Below are 20,953 nucleotides of genomic sequence, written 5' to 3' on the forward strand. Positions count from 1 at the left end.
TGTGATCCAAACCTAACTCCTAATCCAGCTCTTTTCACTTCTCACATTAAATAGGCCTTAAAAATGCATCCAGCGTGTGCTCATAAATGCTATTACAATGAAATTACAGGCTTATTTCAAAGGAAGCCATATAACTGGCATGAAAGAAAACCTGATTATTAAGAAAACATGTGGTTTCACACTGCAGCAACCTCAAGAAAATGTTTATGAAAAACAGATATTAGTTTTCAATCGACAGTTGTCTTGAAACAGCCTATGAAAAGGAGCTACTGGTAGAAAACCTTCTGGATTATAATGCAGCATTAACATGACTCAGTGCCTCTTCCCTAAAAACATCTCACTACACATATGCTGGAAGTTAGGAATGTGTGAGTCTCTACCCAACAGCAGATGAAGCATTTGCAGTCAGGGCTTTAGCACTGCTAAAGGTGAGCAAATGTATATTACACTACCTAGGCCATGAAATTCTTCCCCCTTACTTCATGAATTTTATAATTGAAAATATGAACTGCTTTGTTTTATTTCACCCCCCCAATATTTATTATTTCCACAGCTGTTCTCCAAACAGTTATGAAGAGACAACATGCATGAATCCTAAAAATAGAGCTCTGAAGTACAGCCTGAAGGCCATCTTGAGAACTTCAAGCTGTTATTAACGTGATGAGGCCAACAAGTGTCAGCTGTCAAAGGCACTCATTCACCTCCTTTTACCTCTCTTTTAACCCTTTCCCCTTTTCACCAACACATTTAGTTGGTCATTAGGAACTGTCCCACACCACACCCTGAGAGAAACATCCAAGTTGGAAATGGGTTTTAGCAATTCCCACCCTAAGCATGATGCACAGTAGAATCTGATACAGAAGTTAAAGGGTCCCTTTATTACAAGAGAATTAATTTTAGACAGTCAGTGGTGCATTCAGACCTTATAATCACAAAATTTAACTGATGAGAAAGTTCCACAAGAGAGCACAAACTCTTTATTGACAGCCAAAGTCCAAACTGTCTCCACAGCACATCTAAAGATATTAAAGATAATACCATAATGTAGCTGTAGTGCAAATAAGTGATTCATTGCATATTTGCATTTAGTAGAATAAATGTTTGATTTCCTAGATTTACTGCTGATAAAGGTCAGAAAATTTTAGACTGTTGTCTTTCCTACAACTGGCCCTCCACTTTATACATTAGACCTCATTTTGGGGAAAAATACCTGAATTACTTGGTGGGGACAGTCAGCTTTGTAAAAATAACAGCTGCAGTTGTGATGATTTACTGACACTGACAGCTAACTTCAGCTACAAGTTAGTGGCAACTTTCTCACTTGTCATTAAACAAGATTCATTCTGCAGCCAAGAGCAGCAACCTTCCCTAATGCTCTGAAAACACTGAGACTAAAATATTTGTATTTTCTCATTTGCATGTACTTTATCAGCCTGAGCGTAGGCAGCTGGTAAAGGTTTGTTGTAGTCATCCAGAATCCTTATTTTTAGTGAAATAAGTCAGTTCAGATGTACACCTGGATTACTGAGTCAGCTGAGGGGATTTTGTACAACTCAACATCTACGATCTGTGGGAGCTCAACCGAGTGCTCTGTTAATGAATTCATCAATCTGGCGGGGTGAGACTATCAAACGATGCACGAAACAACACAGTAATCCGAGGAAACTGAATTTTCACTCTGAAATTATGAATGGTCTCGGTCTCCCATGAGGCAGGAATGGGAATTACACAACACACTGTTGTGTAATAATATTCTAAGAGAGTTTAAGAAAGCCATGGGATACATTTTTAAGTGATTACAAATCTCTACTGTTAATCAAGTTTGGGTTTTTAAAGAAATGCAAGGAAACTTCTACTTGTGTTTTTTGAGTTACTTTCGGTATGGAACCAGAGAAAATGTGCTTTAATTTAAAATATTACCAAGTCTTAAAGCAGTAATACAATTTCTACTAGTTTATGTGAAACAGTTTGTCCAAGTAATTTTAAGGATATTACTAAGAAATAAAATGAGTTTTGATGGTAAGATTAGAGGTTTTATAACAGCTAGGTTTTAAAAAAACTCCCAGATCTAATCCCTCATCTCTGCTTTACAGTATAGCTCAAAAATTTGAGAATGTGTGTACCTGTAAAAAGGGCAGTAAACCTGGCTTGTGTATTTTTAATATCCATTTGAGAAAAAAGTAATATATCAGCAGTTTATCCAGGGAAAAATGTGAGCATATTTTCAGTTTCTCCAATATGCTGTCAGCTGTATATATACAGAAACCAAAAACTACCTACAGTCTCTCTGGGAACATTTTTTGACATGTTTTTCTTCCAAAATGGACTCTTCTGAAAAATAAACCTTCCTGTGCAAAGTCTGTGCCACCTAAATTTTATTTCATTCTCACATTCTTCAACATCAATTATCAACATCTGTATCTAATCAGATGGGTTTCTAACCTTCTGTCACTCTGGGCCTGTAGACATTTTCAAATGTTATTTTGTTCAAAAGTGAAAAAATATGAAGAGCAAGTTAAACAAAAATTGAAGTCAACTCCAAAAAACATAAATCATGTCAAATACAAAGGAAATCTGAATTCTCATAAATACTTTTTTCCTCTTTCCGTCAACTTTAGAAAGGATGTTTCCTTTTACGAATACAAATTATTACTCCATTCCTTTACAATCTAATTAAACATTTCAAAATGCAAAAAAAGTACTTCTTTTTTTTTCCCCTCCTAAGGATCATTTAACCATGCCAACACAAAGCATAGCTTGTCTGACATAGATGGATCTGCCCTACAAGTATTTTGGCAGCATTATTCCAACTTTCCTAAGGATAACACTTCAATGTGCAAAAGGTAGGACTTCTTCATTTTGTAAATCTGAAACTACTCAGAGTTTCCTTAAGAGGAAAACAATTCTGAATTCCTGCAAACATTTTGGTCAAATCTTCCTTACCCTCTCATTAAAGAAAATTATGAAAACCATCCACTGGAATAAACTGAGAAATCACAGAATCAAGATGAAAGGGACCCACAAGCATCAGCAAGTCCAACTCCAAAAGAATTTGCCTCTCCCCTCAAAACATCTGCAAATGTTTCATATGCTGAAATGCTTCTCAGTAACGTCACAGATGAAGGCTGTTCCTAAAGCAGACTCCAACAGGAAGAGGAGCTGTCACTGCACCAGCTAAGGAAAAAGGAAACTGTGTGGGAGCCTTAACCAAGGAATGTTGGAAAGAAAAAATGCACAGTAGAAGGTGGGAGTAACTTCCTTTTCACCTGTTCTTTTGCCTCGTTCTGACTGAACACACCAGCCTCACACTGCAGCAGAAAATGCCATTTTTCACTGCTGCACACGTAACAAACATATTAAAAAGCTGGTTTTAAGGGCAGTACGTGGCTGTACTACTGCAACCATCCTAGCTCACAGCCATTCTAATTAAAACCCCTAAATTTTCAACCCCAAGAACACTGGATTGTTAACAAAAACTTAATTTTGAAAGTAACAAGGCAGAGGAACCAAGGAAAATGCTAGTGAATCCTTTGTCCTCTCCTCTTAAGCAGAAATACCTGCAGGACAAAAGAAAGGACAATTTTTAGTAGTCAGAACAGCAGGTGTGGAGGTTGCCAAGCAGAAGGAGAAAAAGCGTGCAGAGCAACAGAAAAGTGGCTTTCAACAATTTCTCTTTTTCTTCTTTTTTTAAGCGTGCAATTTTTGGAACTGAAAAACCAGGTAAAACAAAGCTGTGCTGCTGGTGGTGACATCACACGCCCCCAAACTTTGTTTCACACCCTTTGTTTTACAAGATGTAAAAACTGCTTATTTTCTGCCTAGCTTGGGGTGTCTGCAGATTTTATGCTATGCACAGAGGTGGGTGCGAGAGGAGCTGCATCCAAAGGCTTGTACAGAATTCCACAGAGATTCTGATTCTTGGCCTCCCATGGATTGAGCATCAAACACCCCCCTCCTCACTGAGCCCAGGGGAGCTGAGCAAAATGGAATAGACCAGAAGCATCAGCTGCAGATTGAAGCCATTTAACATTGATTTGGATATGCTCGGTGGGCAGGTTTACATCCCTCACACACAGCATAATCCAGGGTGTTCCAGCTACTCCAATCACCACCACATTTTGGCTCCAAACAGTCCCATCCTCAAAAGTGGCTTCCATCTGAAACACTTCCCATTTACAGGTGTATAACTACAGCAATACACAGAGAACAATTTGCCAGAACTTTCTGAAATGGTTCCTCTGAAAGTGAAAAGTGACATTGATTTCCCATTTTCCTTAGAAACCAATATATAGAATACCACCAACAGAACCTCTCAAGTCCAAATATTTGGTAAGTAAGGAAGAAAGTCCAGCATGCATCACATACATAGCCCAGCAAAGTTATTTACCAGCAAGCAACACTTCAGTCATGCAGTCTGTTCCTTCTCTCAGATATTTTGGAGTCCAAACAAATGGGAAAAAAAAAAAAAAAAAGACAAGTGGAAGGGTGGCACTATTTCTAGTTTACAGAAAAGAAGCTGATGCTCAGAGCAGCTACAGTCATAAAGGAGGACTACAACAGAATTGAGGACTGTACACCAAGTTTCTAGACCTACTACTTTAAACAGGAAACACAGATTTAAAAAGCCGTGCGAAAAGGGGTTGGGGTGGGGAAAAGAAACATCACCTATGAGAATACAAACTCACTTGATGCTTAAAAGATTTGCATGAAGTTTATGTGCAGAAGAGAGCATGGCTTGGGAGTTCTGCTGCACCCAACTTAGTAATGGTCAACTTGTCAACTTTCAAGTCACTGTAAGGTGTAGTGATGGCTTCTGGATTAGTAAAGCTGAAAAGTGGCAGTCAGAAGTTGATTACAACTTTCTGATGGGAACCAGATGCCAGCCACTGCATCTTCAAGATGCACTTACAAAGCCTCTGACCCAAAGAACTGAAAGTTTAATTATACCTCTGTATAATTAAATACACAGCTCAATTTAATGAGAGGTTGTAGTGAAAAGATACAGGGATACCAACATCCCTTAAAAGCATCCTTGCAGAAAACAACCTTAGATGTCTTTGAAGGATCATACTTAATGTCCTCAGATAGTGAGTGACAGCTCAAAATTAGGTAAAGAAGTAAAATAAGAATGCAGAGTTTTAAATCCCAAGAATTATTAAAAAATTAGATGTTTTATTTCTGGAAATTTTGGCTGAACAACTGCATTTCCTCTCTGCAATAACACTACATCACATGCATTACCTCATCAAAGTCGACATAAAAAAGCCCTTATTTATACAGGGAACAGTTTCTCAGAGTCTCCTAATGACCCATTCTTTGGGGTATTTTAGCAACATGAAATTAGTTATGTTTGGTAAGCAGCAATTTTATTACCATATAATACAGGTGGTTTTAGCTATTTCCCTTAAATGGGGAGCACAGAAAACTGATCATAAAACATACTAAAAAAAGCCCAAACAAACAAAAAGCTAGAACTACAGCATCTAAAGCAGGGAGGGCACAATATGCTTGCAAATTTTAGGAGCAGAGTGTTATTTTAATCCTGGTATCTCAAGGCATTTTCAAGGTCTGTTCCCAAAATATTGTATCTATTGTAACAACACTTATTTTAGCCTCTTGCCTATTAAAAATATAATTCTTTTGGCAGCTGCCACAGATGCTCCTTCTGCAATGATTTTCTTTTCACTAACCATAAGGGCTTTTACGCCCACTTTGTAATATACTCACCAGTATGGATGAAGTCACATAGCCCAGACAATCAATTTTGTGTCTTGGCACAGTAAACTACATCCAAAATATATTAAATTGTGAAATCCTTAGAACTTCAGTGTAACTGAACTGAATCTAATGGAGTCTGTGAAGAGCACAGAGGCTTTTTATATTTAAAATTAACCCACTTCTTACAGGTTACAAAGCAGAATTCCCCACATAAAGAGGCCTGATATGGAGAAAGGAGGACTGGAATCTGCCTTCCTTATTTTACCTGGAATGACAACTCTCAGAGACATCTCTGGACAACTCTAGGGGAAAGACAGCTATTATTTTAAGAGGCAAATGATAGAAATATCACATTTCTATCTCATATAAATGAAACAGAAACTGAATGACAGCGTAATGGGGAACAGAGTTGTCCAAGTAAGGGAATGGTAGCCAGATAACCTTATTCTATTCCTTCCCATCCTCTACTTCTTTCAGCTGCTTAAATCATTATTTAGTCCCTCCAGCAAAAATGGTGTGAACAGAAATTATCAGATCTGAAAAGCCCTTCCTGTTCTTGAATTTTATTCTGAATAATTATTTTACTAAAAATCAAAGTCAGCAGTCCATTCCTCAGCTTCCTTGGGAATCAACTGTCTTCTCCACTATTAAACATAGTGCTCTGGTTTGTGGCATTTCAGCAAAGCTCATATGTCACTCTCTATTCGCCTTGTTGTCCTATTTTTTTTCTCTTCAAACAAATCCTTCTATTGGGTGAACACCTTATCCCTGAATCCTCATGTTTTAATATCTGGGCTTCAACATCAGTTAAAAGGGCAGGCACAGGCTGCAGCTTGGTTTGGTGTAATTTCTATCATGTAATCACCATCTAGGATTACTGTCCTTTTCAGCAACCAAAACAGTGGCAAATGAGGCTTGCCCAAGGGCTCTTGAAGAGCCAGTGCATCAGCTGTTGGAGCTGCTGTAGATCTGAAATGTAACCTCAAATCAAACAAACTTTACACTGTCAGTAAATTCTACTTTAAGAACATAATCTGGCCTTACAGTTGCAGCAGAATGTAGCAAGTAAACACAGCCCTCCTAAGAAGGCTTAACCAATCCAAGGTCTTTCATGCAAAGACGTAATTCATTTTTCTTTAGCATCTTATGCATTCTGCACTAATACAATGCAGAAATTTGATTGTCCTGGCCACAATGAAAGGTTAGGAAAAAAACATTGTAAGCTGACCAATTAAAGGAAGTCATCTGCCCAAAAAATTATTTACACAGTTTTCAAAGGCCAGAATAATACCTTATTCCACCTGCACGAGACTCAAAACATTGGAGTAATCACTGGAACTGCAACAGGGCTTTTTGGTTGGCAGAATTACTCCTTTCAGCTGCTAGAACTTTAGTTCATCATCCTAGTTTTCTGCTGACTGGTAGAACTACCAGATGGCTGTACTCTAGTTCAGTAGGTTAGAAGATCCTATCAGTCCAGTCTTCCTCCTGCAGAACTGACTTCAAGATATGGGGGCATGAGGAGAAGTTTGTCTTACAGATAAATTTCTTCTATATTCCTCTAAGGAGGCTGAAAATGTTTTGAAGGAAAAAATTCATTCCTGAAAAGTCTTTATGTAATTATCATAGCAATAAATTATTACATCATTTATATAAATGTCTGTTATTCTCCAAAGCTCTTATCAGCATGGATATCTTTCAACTCAATGACTTCTATTGATCAGCTGTAAATAAATAGTAAATGCTACTGGGCCAGTTTAATATTCTCTTATTCTTGCTTTACAAGAGGGCTGATTTGCCCTTGCTGTATCACTGCTTTTGCATCCCACTTCCCAATAAAGTTTAATTTCTCAGTGTCCTCTTTGGAACAAGTATCACTTGTCCTGGGAGAAATATGGGAGAAACTCAATAGTCTTTGATTAGGAAATTAAGCTTGGATCATAATCCTTATTTCAAAGAAGCACTCAGAAAATGAAATACTGAAACACCCATTAATTCGAAGAAGAAAATATTTTACATTAAACCAAAAGGGCAAACCTGCAATTTCATCATTCTTGTAAGATCTAAGCATAGCAGCTTCTGAAGGCCATTTTGAACAATGAATTTCCAAAGCAAGTCATGCAATCAATCATCTTCCTTGTATTACAAGGTAATTAACAGCAATTGGGAAGGCCATTCTAAACTACAAAAACCTCTCTTGGTCTAAAAAGAAAACTCACCTTGAAGCACAGCACTGATTAAAAAAGAATTAAAGCAAAATCACACTTAGGGAAGCATTTCTCAGTTAGTCAGGCCTTTAGCTTGAAAGTGCAACATTGTGGGCACCAAATTCTGCATCACCCTTCTCAGCAAGGTTCATAACCAGGCTTGGCATCTGCACTGTGCCTGCCTTCCAAATTCCCTCCTTGTCAAAAAAGGGCTCTTCAACTGAAGATGACTGTAAAATATGCTCAGAGAGGAGAGCAAGATTCGTGTGGAGAAGTGGTAATCTTCTTCAGGGAAGCCAAGAGGTGGCAACCAGAACTGAAACATCACAGTGTGCTAAGAATCCCTGCTGCATATGAAAGAGTGAGCCCGTTTTTTTCTCCAGCATGAAAATACCTGGCATTTTCAAACAGATGAAGCAAGCCATCAAGAAACCCAGAAAGCATTGTTTCTTAAAGCAAGCAGAAAGGAAAACTGACTAGGAATGGAGATAAATAAGACAATTAAAGGTAACTTTAATTGTTGGTGCTGCTGGGCAGGGCTGGCACAGCATCCAACATTCCTCCAGCAGTGGGCAGGGGGTGGGCAAGGTCCCACCAGGGGACACAGCCAGGCCAGTGACCCAAACTGACCAAAGGGATATTCCCAACCATGTGACATTGACTCATACAAAACCTAAGAAAAGGAGGAGGTAGGGAGATCACTGATTATTTACCATGCTGGCCTTCCAGAGCAACCACTGTGTGCTGGAGCCCTACTTCCCTTGGATGTTGCCTGCTGATGGAAAGTAGAGAATAAAATCTTTGGGCTTTTTCCTTTGCTCGTGCATATCCAGCCTTCACTTTTGCTTTAATAAACTTTATCTCATCCTCCTTGTTTTCCATCATGTTTTCTCTACCCTATCCAGCTAAGGAGTGATAGAGTAGCTTGGTGAGCACCCACCATACAGATACTGGGTTTGCCTGGCAAAGTTCTGGTTTCGGGAGGGCTACAGGGGTGGCTTTTGTGAGGAGCTTCCAGAAGGCTCACCCATGTCCAGCAGAGCCAATGCCAGCTGGCTCCAGGACAGACCTGCCACTGGCCAAGGCTGAGCCCAGCAGAGATGGTGGTGACACCTTGGGGATAATGGACTTAAGAACAAAAGAAAAGTTCTTGCACAGCTGTAACTGGGTGCAGAGAAGAGTGGGGTGAGATGTGATGAACTGCCCTTAACCTCCATTCCCAACTCCCTGTGCTGCTGGGAGGAGAGAAGAGAGAGAATTGGGAATAAAATTAAGCCTGGGAAGGAGGGAGTGGTGGGGGGCAAGTGTTTTAAGATTTGTTTTACTTCCCATTATCCTGTTCTTTGTTAATGAATCCAACCCATTTCCCCAGGTCGAGTCTGGTTTTCCCACGACAGTGATGGGGGAGGGATCTCTCCCTGCCCCTATCTGAACTCCAGAGCCTTTCATTATCTTTTCTCTCCTCTGTCCAGCTAAGAAAGGCAGTGCTAGAGAGGCTTTGGTGGGTGCCTGGGATCCAGCCAGGTAAAACTGACTACACAACGCCATTCAGCAGCAATACCTTGGCTTCTGAAGGTCTCTGACTGGCTGCTAAACGCCCGAAATACAAGACAGAGAGATGCAGGCACTAAGGAGAGGCCTGTGGGGATATCAGCACAGTGAACCAGAAACAGTGTCAACAGAACCGCCTCAGCTGCAACTGTGCAACACGGTCAGCCCAGGAGAATGTCCCTGTGAAGGACAAACAAAGCATCTGCAACTAAAACAATTAATTTCAAAATTCAGGGCAGCCGGACCGGTGTGACCACCCACAGACATCTTCCAACTTTCCATGGGAAGAGTGATCAGCACGGTTTTGAAAGCAAATATTGCTATTAAAAGGGGAGAACTCCCACAGAAGTACACACAATAAGATTTCAGAGCATATCAGTGCTTGGAAGTGGTACCAGTTAACCTGAGTAAGGTGTTTATTTTGTTGTTTGTCTTAGAGGTGGAAGGGAGCAAGAAGCAGCTGAGTTCAGCCCTCCTCCTGATAGGAGCACATCAGTGGCTCTCTGAGGCTACTCACGGAGCAAACACCAGAACCACCAGGAAGTTTAGTGGAAACTTCCATTTTGTTCTCACAACCAGGGAAAAGCATCTAGATTATCCAGCTTTTCTCCAGCCAGGAAAGCAGTTTCATTGTGTTTCAATTTGCTTTTGTATTTGGAGCATGAAAAACATTCTGGAGAGGTTTGCTGTGCCCAAAGGAAAAGAAATAATCATGAGCATTAAGTATTTATACTGCACCATATATATATTAATGTCACCTATTTTTACCACTAAAAGCCACATTAAAGCCCTTTTGCTTTTAATAAAATTTGTTATTGAAAATAAAACCTCTTTTTATATTCTGTATAATTCATATTGTTCTATCATGCAAACATATGGCTCAGATTGCTCATTCACATCAAGAAAAATATGTTTATTCTCCCACTGACTCAGTGCTATAAGAAACTTAATTCACTCAAAAGTTACCCATAATATAACTCAAGAAATGAATATTTAAATCCTTCAGAGCCTTCTTACTGGGAAAAGGTACTCTGATAACTAAAGAGAGCTGCTTTTCATCAGGAAAATCAACAGCTTTACAACAAAAAATAACTACTGGTACAAACATTAGCATTTTCTTCACTGTTACAAATATGATTCAATTTGAAAGTGTGCATACAGGTAATTTCCACCTATTTAAGCCCAGTCTGCAGACAGCACCCAACAGCCTGGAGTAGTACTTTATTACTCAGCTGTGCACTGGCTAAAATTTCTATCCAGTTGCTCAGCACTTCACAAGCAACCAACAATTTGGGTCTAGAGCAGGCTAATCAGCGTAACAGAGTTATCTAATCACCACCACAGCGCTGACATGCCACTGCAGGCACACCCTCCCCTGCACAAGCACAGCTCTGGCACAGGACTGCAAAACTAGAGTATCAATGCAATCCCCTCTGTTCTTTGCAGACCAAGAGCCAGACTGCAAAAAAACCAAAGATCCTCCTTCTGTTAATGGACTTGGACCTCTTTGATGTCTCGCTCTTCTAAGATGAAGCTTTTTAAAGAAGAAAAAAGTACTCTGTCAATAATTACAAGCAGTATGACTTGTGCTCAAACACGACAAGTTTTACTTTTGGAGAACAAGTGGTGTGAAAGTGATTTCCTTCGTTATTTGAAAGATTTCTGTTGTGTTTTCAGATAATATACTTTCAGGCATTCATCTTACAAGAAATATTCTTGGATATTCTTTTTTCCTTGGAAGTATTTCTGAAGGGTTTTTAAAAACTGACAGGTATATTCATAGCGCCTTAACAAAAAGACTCCCCGTGTGTGTGCAGCAGCTTGACTTTCACCCCTTGGATTTTGCAAAGTTATCACTGTGTCAGTCCTTTTGGTCAACCCAGAAGGATTCTGCATTGGACAAAACCAGAATACATCATGGAAGCAACACCTGGGATCAGAAACTGATTCCAAAAATTTTGAAACGTTCCCGGGTTTAACTGCATTACAGAAAACTTGCCTCTGAAAGTTTCTTCTTCCACTGTACTTCACACTAAAATGGAAATGGCTTTGGACTTTTCTGCTTTAACTGTCCTCAGTTTTTTGTGCAAAAATGATTGAAAATGATGTGATCTATGTGACATGATACATAGGATATGATATCTGTGTTGTGTATCAGATGACACATATGACATCATATGACGTGATACATGACAGATATGACAATATGATTACACAAATCATATGTTATATAATGGCACATGGCAAATGCAATTTGTGTTATATATGAAATATATAAATATATATATGAAATAAATGTGATATATATTATTAATGGCACATATATAATATATGTGATAGGATATATGGCTTATATATATGAGAGAGATATGAGATATGATATAACAGGACTTTTTTTTTTTTTGAAAGATCCTCATAAGAACATGTTCCAGCAGACTAAGCTCACCTATTTTCCGGATTTTTTGTGTATTTGAAGAAGGAACGGATTTAGAAAAAACCAGATGAGTCACAACCTTGTGCAGTCCTGAACCCCAAACGATCAGGAAAGCAATGATTTTCATTACCACAATGCCCACTTCATGTTCAGTAAAAACTTTAAATATCATATAAATTCTCCACTTAATAGCTGGATTTTCTGCAATCTGCCTGGATTAAGCTACATTGTCTCAAGATACTAACTGTGACAAATCTCATTTTCAAACCTACTACAATATGTTTCAAAATCTAGTCCAAAAGCCCTTTTACTGCCTTTCAGTAAAAATCACCTATTAACTATGCTGAATCACAGTGCACTATATAAATGGAAGCAAGAATCTAATAAAAGATAGGATATTAATAAAAATGAGGAGTGGGAAGATGGATCAACAACTGAGAAAGCCGCTTAGCAACGAGAAGGGTGCAGAAATGAAAAGGATGCTGCACACAGGAAGCAAATTTATGCAAAACACAGGCTAGAGTACAACTGAACAAGGATCTGCCTTTGAGTAATAAAAGAGCATTTCTTACACATGTTTAGGAAAAAGCACTTAGTTAAAAAACATTAGCAGTCACTACTGGCAACTGGACTACCAGGTATGGGGCAGGTATTTTTGTACACTGCCATGGTTAAAAAGAGTTTTCTGTCCTAAATACACTTCAAAATTAAAACCAGTTGTGCAGAATGAAAATTCAAATCCTGTTCCAGTTATTTGAAAAGTCAGTGCAGCTAAGGAAGAACGTAAGTGAAAACAGGAGGAAGGGTGGAATTTTTTATTTCCGTAGTAACCATCGTACAATACTTCATAATTGAGAAAAGTTTTAACTCACTTTACAAATAGCTTGGAAAGAATTCCTCAAGCACTTGGAACGTGTCAGTTTTGCTGCCTGGAGTCTCAGATCCAAACAACTGATGTCTGTCTGCTTTGTTTTAGCCCACACCTGTCCAACTGGTACCGTGCAACGGGCACCTCTGTGCGATTTTCACTGACATATCCTCTCCCCTCAGGCTCTCATCTCCAGAGAATTCAAAGGTTAAACAACCATGACCAATCAATGGCAACAAGAGATTTTAGTAAACTTAAAGAAAGAATGTCTTAAAAATTTAATGTTTAAAATTGAATAGTTAAACAATGCTGCACATACCTGTGAAGGGCCTTATTTGAAATGTCAGCCTTGCTATCGTCAGGCCATAATAAATACACAAGGCTCCGGTTTTCTGGGCACTCGAGCTCTGTTGCTTCATTTTCTTTCCTTGTCCAAGATCAACTTCATCAAAAGGATGGGATGAGTATTTATCCAATAATTGACACTAATAAGAGAGGGATGGTGGGAACAAAACTTCTGGATAAGCTCACATTATCTAAAGCAGGAGCTGCCTACTGGCCCATGCTGATGGACCGATCATGTGTGGTCACTCTTGTTTCCCATGTCTAGACACAGCCCTCTGAAGGGCCCAGCTCTGGGGCACAGACTGCTCCACCCTGTGCTTCGTTTCCAAAATCAAGCACAGAATGGTATTCTAGGAAGAGAAACAAAGCTATCCAAACCACACCAAAATTGCACCAGGACAAGGAATCTGCTGCCCACTCAATGCCTCTTGTAGAAGAGGGGTGAGTTAAGGGTCCCTAAGCAGAATTCCCCTGGCAGATACTCAGACATTCCTGGGACACCTCTCACCTATCTTTAGAAACATTCTGCAGCACACAGATCTGTACCTATTCTCAGTTCAGTGGAGAGGGGCTTTCCACATGCAAACATCTCCATTTAGAAGACCAAGGACGTGCTGCTGACTCCATTGGGTGGAGAGAACTCCCTTGTGCATGAATACATCAAGTCCAAAGAGTCAGAGTCACGTCCTATCTACTAGCACTGGGCACCAGCCAAGGGTGAGACAGCTTTAGGAAACCTTATTTCTGGCAGCAGTTGATTGTCTTTTAGTCAAATGTGACACAGAGGGTTGGCCTCATCATTACAGATAAATAAGGAATACTGCAGTGACAAGAGACCAGGGAAACACAGCAAGACCACTGGAAGATGCAGCCTTGAACTTTCTTGAGGAAACGAGGATGTGCCAAGTGAAGAAAATCCAACTATACACAGTGGACAGCAACCATGCAAACTGCAAAGAGCCCAGACTGTAACTGTCATACATGAAATCCCTAATTAGCTTGGTCTTTGCATATTAAGTGTTTTAATTAATTAATTTTGAGTTAAATATTTTTAAATTGAATGTTAAAATTAAACCATCAGCCCAGGTACCAAAAACCAAGTTCCATTAATCACTTGTACACCATAAGAGTTATCTTTCCTGTGTTTACTGTATACTTTTACAAGTGTTTTAAGATGTGTTGGATGTATTTTTTGGTGGTTTTACTTGTACTTTGGTTCCAAGGCAGATTTCAAAACCCCAGTTCCAACAAACAGCCCAGCCCCCATAGCCATTACCCTGTAAGCTCCATGGCAACCTGAATTTTAATGATCCTTATCTCAACTAATACCACCCCTCTGACAAGGATGAGCCATTGGTGGACAGAGATAATCTGTCAAAGGGAAAACACCAATCACTTTAAACCTAAGGGGTGGGCTGTGGGCGGGCTGTGGGCGGAGCAAAGGCACTATAAAACAAGGGGCCAGCAAAAGACACGCCCCTTCTCTCCAGCCTTGCTGAGGTGGAGTTCAGTGCTGGGAAGGCCTGACTCCTATTAAGGAGCCTTTAGTAATTTCTTTGGCTTTTGGACCAGCCAAAAGCCAGCCGAGCACTGTAAGTCCTTTTTCTCTACCTGAGGTCCAGTGCTGTTTCAGCCAGAAGATCTAAAATCCCTGCGCTCCTCGGGCATACCATCTATCGAGCCATAGGATCCCAAATTTTTTTTTCACTTTTCTGTTTTCAATAAATTATTTTAATTTTTAACTAAGAGTTGTCTCATTTCTCACAGTTACCAGCAGAAGAAATCTGATGCTGAAAGTTGCCTGTGGACCTCTGGCGAACTGAGAGCACAATAAGTTCCTGCCATGTGAAGGACAGATGCAGGGAGTACAAGAGGATTACGGCGCTTAACAAGAGCACGTGAGAACCAGAGCTTGCATAACATCACTGAGAACCATGTCAGGAAGAGAATTAATTCAAAAGTCTTCTACTTCAGAGTTACGTACAAGGTTTTAGGAGAAGATAAGCAAGGCTATCAGCCTGAAATTAAACAGGCTGCTTATTACATTTGTGTTTGGCATACCCAAGTCAGCATGGTTAGCCAAATCGTGACCTCCAAACTTAAAGGAAAAGCACTTCACAGAAAGAAGTTAAACTGAGGTTCAAGAGCACTTTGCTTTTGCCATGGCAGAATACAGAATAAAATGCTGCAGTAAATGAACTGAGCAAGGTGTAGCACATAATGGAGGATTAACTAGCTGCTCACTAGCCAGGCCACTCCTGCATACATCAAATTGCTAACCCAGGCTCCAAGGACAATATTTACGTGCTAACAGAACAGATCTCAAGACTTCAAGCACTCAGCAGTCTGTGCCTTAAGACACAGACCAAAGTTCTTCTGTCATATAGCTGTTGGAACAACCTGTACAAGCAGAGAGTGAATGCCCCTACAGCACAAAAGGAGGAAGAACTTAAATACTGGCTGAAATGAACCAATCAAATATGTAAAAAGAGAATGAGGGGGAAAAACCTGGAGAGATAAATGACTCCAAGTATTCCCTGTATCTTAAGACAGCACAAGGTTATGTATAAAGCTGTTGGTTGGAAGCTCAGAATACCTTTATGGTACCCATTAAGCAAATGTATTCTGCAGATTACTTTCCCAGCAAAGAAGGCAAATAAAGAAAAAGCATAGATATTTTGATGATATAAAAGGTTAATACTAGTAAAGCTTATGTCTTAACCTAAAAGAAATAGCATGACTAAACATGAGTCTAAACAACTCCAGAAAGAACTAGAATTTACAGAGTAAATCAAAGAAATAAGGTAAATTCCCTAAAAATAACACCAACATTAATACCACATTTGCAAATGGAGGCCCCTCAAACTGTTCAGGTGACCACAAAGATGTTACAACAAAGGGCTGTTGCAAAAAACCCTCAATTTCTTTCCATGTCTGGTCTGAATTGCTATTATTTGTTGTTTATAATGCTCAGTGATGGTTCTGTCTCCTCGAGATAAACTCACACGAGGCCTACCTGGAGAGCAGTCCTTGTAGGCACGATGGTTAAGCACACTCTGTGACTCCAGAACAAACCAAACTCTTTTGCAACACCAGTAACTGAAACTTTCTTTCCCAAAGAGGTGCTGATTACCCTGCCTCTAGCCACAGTAAGGACACTAGGAGGGAAAATCCCTCAGCATCTGGTGACTCACTGAAAACATGGTTAGTGTCCACATGGACAGAACTTATGGTTTATAGAGGAAGGACGATTTGACAGCCTCAGAGGTTTTTCTTCTTGTTCTTCCTATATCAGGAACCCAACTATTGCACCCCTGAGAACACATAGTTTTAAAGCAGTCTGAATGAACACTGGGAATTTGATCACATTGACGGTCCCTTCTCTCAGCACCAAGGAGCCCAATTCCTACTGCTGACCAAAACACTGCACTGGGAGCAAAAACCAAGAGCCCTTTCTGTCACAGAAACTTTAAATCTGCACAAGAAACACAGCACAAAGCCATGGTGGAAAAGAGCTTTAGTGCTGCCACCTGAGAAAAACCAACCATGAGTGTCTCTGCTGTCAGTGGATCAAGTGCCACGGTGTCATCCTGCCATCAAGATGCTGTTTCTAAGTTAATGGATTTCTAATGAAGACCAACCTCGATCTCCTTTTTGTGATTCCAGGTCTCTTTTTGTGTGCCACTGCTGCCCTTGAGGCTGAAAACCAGTAAGGCAGAGCTTCCACATTCCCACTGTTACTACTCCTCTCTCAAGCTTTGCCCATTCAGTCCTTCAAGGACTCTGTGCCAGAAGGCAAAGGAATGCACAGGCTTAACAGAATTTCTTCACCAAATTTATTTCAGAGAATTTAGGAGTTCCAATTCCTCAAAACTACAAGTCCCAAGACACACTTTCCCTTACACTGAGCTGACTCCCTCCTCAAAGCATCCACAGCTGGGAGAACACTTCCTTGCCTTCACCCAGAAATTTTTAGTAGGATTCATCACTCACTGAGGAACTGGGGGATAAAATGGTAAATGAAATTCATGCTGGTAAATGCAAAGTAATGCAGGGAGGAAATCCCTTTCCCTCAGCACTGGGCAGGCTACTGCACCTTAGAGAGAAAGGAAAACTATAATGAAATAATGCACATCAATTCTATGCAGGTAGTGATTTAGTACTCAGTAGCAGGTAGAATTTCAGAAGCTGATGAGAAAAAAAAAGGGGGGGGGAAGAAAAGCTCATTATATCATGGTATGATTTTTCTACATCTCTAGAGCTGGAAAGGGATCAGAAATGACAAGGATAGTCAGAGGTGTAAAATGTTTTCTGTATGCAAAGCATTTGAACAGACTGGGAAGATTCAGCTGGGAAGGAATTTGATAAAAGTCTACAAAAATTTACAAGCAGCATTGACAAACTGAATAGACAGCAATCCTGCATCACTTCTCATAATACAAGAATTATCAGATAGCACTTTGAAAAACAACAAAAGGAGGTGGTTTTCCCACACAGCATGCAGTTTACCTGGATTTCTGTTTATAACAGAAGCTTACTTATCATTCAAGAACAATTAGACAAATTCTATGGATAGAAACTCCCACCGACAGCTATTGAACACAAAACTGACTCTGCTGCCAGACAGAATGTACCTGTGATGCAGCCAGCCAGAAGCTGAGAGGGTATATATGGAGAAACACAATTTCCCTATACTTAGATAAAAAAATACCTAGCCCAGCAAATACCAACAAGTGAGAAGAATGCTTAAGCTGACCCAAACATCCACTCTTACACTTTTCTCCTGTGTCATCTGCCCAATCAAAAGAGTCACACTGGTCTTCAAATTGTTTCTAGGAAAGCAGCTATTCCCTTTTCTGTCACAATGAAACAGGAATGAGATCTCACCTTTTTATTTTTTTTAAACACTCTAATGTTGTATAGATATTTATGCCTTACCACATCCTGCTGATCACTTGTGTTTTGATGGCTTTACTTTTTGTTGTATCGTGCTTTTTATGGTGCAAAACAGTGGAGGGTTTGTGTTCTAGTGATCTTCTGCTTGGACCAAAAGCTGCCAAAGCACAACATTAAAAAAGCCAGAGCATGCAGAAGAATTTATTTTTAAAATTTTAAGTGGCAGTTTACTACTTCTCTCTTAAAGCAATATGTTCCTCAGACATTATTTCATCCTCCTTATGTGCCAGAACTGCTCCTAACCACTCATACCATTATTGCAAAGATCATTCACTTTTGTGACAGAACAAATTTCAGGTTTAGGTGCTGGTTTACGTATTTTAAGGCATTGGCCTTTCTGCTTAGCCTTGTTGGAAATTATGGATCCCCTTCACAGGGGAAGAAGGAAGGCCAGAGAAACTGCCATCCCAATTAATTTCCATTGCATCCATCATCACTTGGTACTTCAAAATTCAGGCTCTGAATTTTTGAATTCTTGCTGTGAACGCTTGCTGGGTCACTGTGTTTGTTTTTGGTATATCATTACACTTGTTAGCAGCAGAACACACAAGCTTGCTTTACTGGGTCTGCTTTGCTACTCATAGCTAGACAAATTAATTTTGATTACAACCTTCTTCCTGCTCCCCCAAATGAATAAAACCATCATTCTGATGGATTGCACTGCTTGGCTACAGCAACAACATGCGAGATAATTCCACCTTACAACCCAAGAGGTATTTATCACAAAATACTTTTTACACTTACTGAAAGAGGATTAAAAAATTTGTGATTCTGTGATAGCACAGCCATTATGGGCTTAACAACTGAAGATAACAAATTCCTTGAGGACCATGTCTTAGCTTTGTTTTCAAGGAAAGGACATAGGTAATCTACTCCCTTAAGCAAAGCTTTGGGGGTTTTTTAGTGCTTTTTCCTGAACTCTTCAAACTCTAAGTCTCTGGCTGTTCAATCATGGAAAACGCTCTTGTGCAAGAGGACAGGACTTCTGAGGGCTTGCAATGATGATGGCTCTGGAAACAAGCTGATCATACCATGTGCTCAGCATCTCAATTCACAGGAAAAAACATGTTCTTGTGGAGGGCCACTCTGTGCCAGATACAATTCTCCATAAGGGCCATGCAACTGACAGGCACTTTTTGTTGTTATGGCAGCTGAAGAGGAAGAAAAATAGAAAAGAAATTAATGTTTAAGTGGGATAAACATTTGTTTGGTTTCGATGCTTGAAACTAAAACATCAGAACATTTACTTCATACCAGGCAGAAAGGAAAAGGAAAGGAAAAAGCAAAGGAAAAGAGAATTAGGCTCATGAAACAGGAAAATGATTTTCCAAGATCCGATCAGTACTGCCTGAAACAAAACCATTGCTACCAGCCCCAGCACCACTCCATATGGAAGACACGAAGAGGAAAAAGACCCCAACAAATACTTTTGAGGTAGAAGCCTGGCTCATTTTGGAAGTTTGCTGGCAGCTGCTGGGCAGCCAGCCCATGCCAGCAGTAAACTGCAAAACACAGTCAATCCCAACTGTGGCAACTAAAGCAAATTACAAGATTTCCATTTGTCTGCCTAAGCCCACCCAAAAAAAGGATAAAGGGCTGACAAGACAACAGGGAAGGCAGAGCAAATTCAGAAATGAAAGAGAAATTTTAGCTTTGATCACAATGAGTGATCGCACTACAGTTTCATTTACATTATTTATTTTATACAAGGCTTTTAATTGTTTGTTATAATATGCAGGAGGTAGCAAAAACAATGCTTGCTTTCTGAGCCTAATTATCAAGAAAGACAGTAACATAAACACATCCTGCTTAAGAAAAGTGTTGACTTCCTTGAGAATATTGCTCCTCTTTTATCTTTCCTTGAAAAGCAGTTGGCACCAAGAACTGTGACTGGGGCTTTCTGTGACGCATGCACAGTACAGGGCACTTCAGAAAACCATGGTGGGAGCTCTGGCTTGAGGCTTTAAGGCTGGCCTATAATTATCATTGGTTTAAGACTATTGGTTTACATTTCACTGGTCAAAAGAGAAAAATAATGCCTTAAGTGTTTCAAACTGTGAAGCCTTGTGAACGTGTTTATTCTGTACTTTATTTCCATCACTGCAGTAAGTTTGGAGCAATGTTACTGATGTTCAACACAAAGTAATTAATTGCATGATTAATAGTTCTCAGTCACATGAACTCATGTTCATGCTACTGAAAATTTCCTGCTGCAGTCCTAACTCAGAAGGTTTAGGGAGAAGCTAGGTGGAGTCAGGGAATAGTAATAAAGGTTAAAAACTGAACCAAAATTTGCCATAAGCATTAGCCTTGTTGCAGCTCTCATCACAGAGAGAGCAGACCAATAGAAAAGCACAAAATGAACACATGTAACACAAATTAATTTTAAGGAGAGCTATGTGTGCATGTAGATCCATATTTATTTCTCTCATGTTCAAGAGATGCCAGAAAAAAAAAAAAGCAACCCAGCAGCAAACTTCAGACTCCAGCCTTAGGGCTCAAGTGACTAATGATGGATAGAACTTTCCCTGCTATAAATATGTTACTGTGAGAAAGGAGGGAGTGTCTGACAAAGACTGAATTAATGGACTGCATGACACAAAAGTGTGGAAATCTAATCACAGAAACAGGGAATGGATGGGGCTGGCAGGGGCCTCTGGAGGTCATCCAGCCCAATCCCCCTGTTCAAGGGTCACCTCCAGCAAGTTCCCCAGAATTGCATCCAGGTGGGTTTTGAATCTCTCCAGAAAAGGAGACTGCACAGCCTCTCTGTGGAGCCAGCTCCAGTGCTCTGCCACCCTCACACACCCATAAGCTCTTGACTCGTTCTTCACCTACTCCTTAGCAGAGCTCAACACATTCCAGTTGCTCTCT

General features: G+C 39.9%; 1 protein-coding gene across 5 annotated transcripts in view; it reads right to left on the reverse strand.

The window, feature by feature from the left end:
* Window positions 1–20,953, reverse strand: part of SHISAL1 (shisa like 1) — a 53,476-nt gene that overhangs the window by 24,419 nt on the left and 8,104 nt on the right. For 2 of the 5 annotated variants that reach the window (XM_069003390.1, XM_069003389.1), the window contains exon 2: window positions 19,111–19,230. The exons of the other annotated variants lie outside the window; for them this stretch is intronic. The gene's annotated coding sequence lies outside the window, so the exon portion shown is untranslated. The remainder of the gene's footprint in view (window positions 1–19,110; window positions 19,231–20,953) is intronic. 5 annotated transcript variants of the gene reach the window in all.

This window comes from Aphelocoma coerulescens, chromosome 1A (assembly GCF_041296385.1).
Source record: "Aphelocoma coerulescens isolate FSJ_1873_10779 chromosome 1A, UR_Acoe_1.0, whole genome shotgun sequence".
NCBI lineage: Eukaryota > Metazoa > Chordata > Aves > Passeriformes > Corvidae > Aphelocoma > Aphelocoma coerulescens.